General features: G+C 38.0%; 1 protein-coding gene across 1 annotated transcript in view; it reads right to left on the reverse strand.

Moving 5' to 3' along the window:
* Positions 1-2326, reverse strand: part of ctnnbip1 (catenin, beta interacting protein 1) — a 33786-nt gene extending 31460 nt beyond the window's left edge. Inside the window, exon 1 of the mRNA XM_026921262.3 lies at positions 2168-2326. The gene's annotated coding sequence lies outside the window, so the exon portion shown is untranslated. The remainder of the gene's footprint in view (positions 1-2167) is intronic.
* Positions 2327-4857: the final 2531 nt, after the last annotated feature.

Below are 4857 nucleotides of genomic sequence, written 5' to 3' on the forward strand. Positions count from 1 at the left end.
ACACAAAATGAGTAAATACAAATTCAAATACTGGATTCTGATGAGAAGGGAATGAAAATCAGCGCTGCAGTCTTACAGAAATCAATCGAAATGGACATTCTTGCCACAACGGATTACACCATTCCGTCAGTTTTTTGGACTTCATTGATTTCATTTCATTTCATTTCATAGTTTTTTGCTGAATGGAGATATTCCTACTCAGGAACAGGAAAAGGGGATTATTCTCAATAAATCTTAATAAATCTTGATATCGTGGAATCAGTATTTTGAATCGAAAGTATGGAAATATGGCATATGTAAATATCGCGATATGCATATCGCAAGGGCTTGTGATAACTGAATGACTTTAATAATATATATACAGATATAGATATAAATTATTTAAATATAAACACTTAGAGCATTATCGTACCGCATATCGCATTATTTAACAAGTTATCGCATATCGCATTTTTCTTCAATATCATGAAGCCCTAATTTTGATGTCATTTTTAAAGAGACGTCTTTGTATGGTTTCATCAGACCTGCACAATTACTCAGAGCTTTAAAATTTTAATCCCAATTTTTGGGTTTTATTAGTTAATTACACATAATTGACTACGACATTGGCAAGCTTATCTAAAATTTGATGTATTTTTTTCTAGATTGATAAATGACGTAGTAAATCACAAGCTCTCCAGAACTGTCTATCTGGACAGATACTGTAAAGTCTAATTTGTTATTATAAATCTAACAGTGATGATATTTATGTAGTGGTGTGGTGACTGTGGTGGATCTGGAGCCTATCCTGGGATCATTGGGTGTGAGGTGAGAATGCCCAAAGGTTGGACACCAAGCGCACACACACACACACACACACACACACATTCACATGTAAAGTCACTAGTGCACCTACCAAAATGTTTTGTTTAGTGGGAGGAAACTGGAAAACCCTGGAAACCAGGGGACACCATGCACAGAGCTCCACACAGACAATAACCAGAGGTCAGGTTCGAACCGAGGACCCTGGAGCTATGAGGCGTCAGTGTGGAGACTGATTTATATTCATATAAAATGATATTATGATAAAGTGCAAAAAAAAAAAATCCAATTTTGCTCCTGTAATACTGAACAATCACAATAAGCAATTTCATTTCAACAGAGCAAAACAATCATGATTATCATCTCAGCTCAGCCCGTGTAGAATGATACAACCGTGTTCCCCTTCAAGAAAATACAAATTCTTCAAAGAAGACTTTCTGCTTGGTGGTGACACTATCTCTGCCGTACTGAACATAGTCTGACGTATTCATGTCATTCATCTCCATACTGATGGAGATCCTGCTTTAAGCGCACACATGGTTCTCTCCGCTTACTCAACCCCCAAACTTTCCCCAACATCAGTATCAGGTATCCCGAACAAGTCATCTCCCATGCAAGAGATCTTCCCTCCTATCCGAATGTGATCCGCAACCGTAATGAATGTGACAGTTGCGTTCACATGCACAATGGGTCCGAGGGTGTGGAGACACAAAAATAGACTCTGATCAACACTCCGGGCTGAAAGACGTGAAGTGTTGCATTAAGCCATGACATTCCTGATCAGTTAATGTTCCAGACCATCCCTGTGAGTAATGACTGGATAAGCAGAGTAATGTTACCTGATCTGAACCATGAGTGAAGAAAAAAAAGGGAGAAAATAACCAGTGATCAAGCCACAGCAGATGTGTAGAAAACAATCAAGGCTGAGCTGAATGTCCAGGACAGTAGTGTTGATTAAAAAGAGCTGAAACTGAAGTGAAGAGTCTGAAGATTGAGGATCTGGATAAAGATCTGCTCCCTCCATCTCCCAACAATTTCCTCAAAACATGAGCTTTTTTCTTTAAATAAATAACACAGTTAAATGTTATGGCACTTCTTGGACACTGTGTGTTCTTGCAGAGGTTTTATTTAACTGTTTAAAGGTGTTAAATGGTTTAAAAACCAGTGTGCAGTATTTTAATGAAGGAGCTCAGCGCTCTGTTGTTTCTAACAAAGCCTTCAATGAAGTTCCCATACACTCACTACTGACGCTAGCTAAGCTAAGCTAAGCTACCAGGCTAAGCCAGTCCTCAATGCTAACACAATTTACGCTCGCTAGCAGTCATTTAAATAACCCTGTTCCAACGCGCCAACTTTTCTCACTCACCTCTCCTGGTCCAGGATTTTTTTTGTCCTTGTTTGTGTGTTGTTTAAATGCTAAGTTGTTTCTAAGGAAGCGTCCTGTTCCGGGGTCACATCCCCGACAATCGATGGGAGCTGAGAGTGGAGCCTAAGAAGGAGCGGAGAAGGTGTGTTTTCGCACCCGTTTTCCGCCAGGCCCCGCCCATTGCGCTAGGATCAGCCAGGAGTTCGTCTTCATGAGCCGTGCGCTGATTGGACACTGTCCGACGTGACTCTAGAGAACCAGCCAATTGTGGCAGCAATTGTCTGAATACGGGTGGTAAAAAATCAACGTGAAGAGGAATAGGGGAGTGAAGGAAAGGTGCAGCACCAGTCTCTGCCGTGGAACTACAGCGCGTTCACCACCAGGGGGCGATGTCGGTTCACATTTTGGATTTGGGGAATTTTGCGTAAATTAGTTGAATATGGGCTTGCTGTTGAATCCTCGATTCTGATTGGTCAGAAGGTGTTGATTAGTTTTCTGGAACAGCAGCTCTGATGGTAGTTCCGGCTGCAGGGCAAATCACAGGTTTATATCGATGCGCACGCTCTGTAGTCGTGTGTTAAAACACTAGAAGCACTACGCTTTGTACCCATGATTACAGTTGATATGTTATTGCACTTTATAGATGCAAAAAGTTGAGAGAAACGCAAGATATGCCACACATTGAGAGATAAAACAGATGAATGAGGCTTGGCTAGTACCGAGACGAAGAGCACGGCGTCTCCAAACAGAGTGTGTAGTCCACAGGTCTTTAGCGCACTGAAACTTTTTACAAAATCTAACTTTTTATAATAAAGTTGTGTATATATTTATGGTAGTAAATGATATATACATGAATAATTCATATATTTTATGCATTTATGACTTACTAAACTTTGCAAAAATCCAAAAATGTAATTATTGATGGCAAACTCGCGAATAATCAAATCCACAAACGTTAAACCCGCGAATGTGGAGGGCAGACTGTAATACGTTATCGTTTCTATAGTAACAGCACATTTACAGGGATTTGTGAGGTGCGACATAATCTAGGGCTAATAATAGATAGATTTTGAAAACATGCTGTTTAACAAAGAGAAACGTATAATCACTGATATGGTGAAGTTTTCTGTAAGGAGACAGAGAAGTTTATTTAACATTTACGGACTTTTCCACTTTCTCAGTAACATGACAAGCTGCATATTTTGTCTTATTAATGTCAAGATAGCTTCTAGAGTGACAGGAAATAACTTGTTTCATGGACACAAAAACGTTATGTGTCATTAATAATTAAAAATTGCAAATTGTCTCTTTAGCAAATTGATATGATATGAGTAATAAAACACTTCAGGATGTGCTGATATAGGGAATTAATTCAGTTTGAGTCAAGCCATATCAACAGTCTTATTGTGGATTATTTTCCTATAACAGCATGCCCCAGTGTTTAAGCCCTACATCTGTTAACATGAACTAGTGGCCAGGATATGTTTCTCTTCCCTTTTCAATATTACCTCTACATTACTCTATGAAGGTTTGTTTCTACTCATTCGTAACAGATATTCTCTTTTGTTGCATTATATGTAAGACGAGACAATTTATATATCTTTGTAAAATAAATACTGAACGAAACTACGACTTTGTAATATCGTCTGTCCATTAGGATGGATTTATCTGGCAACCCTGATTTTATGATCTGGCAACCCTGATCATATCAGCAGCCTTTAGTACAGGATTTTAATGAGTAGACACTTAGTGGCAAAGTGGTGGAAAGAGCCAACATTTGAGTAAAAGTAATCTCACATCACATCACTTCTATCCTGGTGAAGAAAATTACAATCCATTAGAAAGATCTCTGACTGTTTGCATCATGTAATAAACCTTAATAAGTAGCTTATTGGTTTCGATCAGATTCCTGTAAGTTTCCATTAGGAATTTTCTGGTATTAAAAGACCACAAGAGACCAGCAGAGCCTTCTTTCATGGGTAGATTATTACCATCAGAATAAAAATAGATTAGTCACCAGGAACCATTAGGAAAACATTCTATTTAAATGACCATTATAGGCCGCTAGAAACAGACTGAACGTTCATTGAACTAAAGGTTTCTGGAGCTATAAAGTTCAGAAAACCTTCAGCTAAACCAAAAATAGTCACTGGGTAAATTCAAGTCATTGTAAATGTACAATACAATACAGTAAATGTACTAAGATTTAAAAATAATTACAGTGAAGAATGCACTCGTACTTCAACGAGATCATTTGTATTGTTACTTTTCAACTCTGCATTATTTATATTGATAACAGTGTCACAGTGTCACAGAGTTTCTTATCACAGTATACCATCATGCTAGTGTACAGTATGCTAATCATTTTCTTTTGCTGAAGCCTAGACTGAAGGCAAAACCTCCTCTACAACAGGCAGGAACTAAAACAGCTACATGGCAACTGGTCATGTATAGGTCATATTTATTTCCCCAATTCATTTCCAAATTTTCCTAAAAAACACAAATTCTTTGCAATTTCTATATGGTTCTCCCGATTCATTTTATTGACTTCTGATTAACGGTGTACTTTTCTATATGTTCTGTAACCTGGATTGAATGCAATCTACCATTTGACATCAGACGCCCACTGTATTGATTAGAACAAAATGCCAAAAAAGTGTGGAATAATAAACAAAATACCAGACACTGAA

Source organism: Pangasianodon hypophthalmus, chromosome 16 (genome assembly GCF_027358585.1).
Source record: "Pangasianodon hypophthalmus isolate fPanHyp1 chromosome 16, fPanHyp1.pri, whole genome shotgun sequence".
NCBI lineage: Eukaryota > Metazoa > Chordata > Actinopteri > Siluriformes > Pangasiidae > Pangasianodon > Pangasianodon hypophthalmus.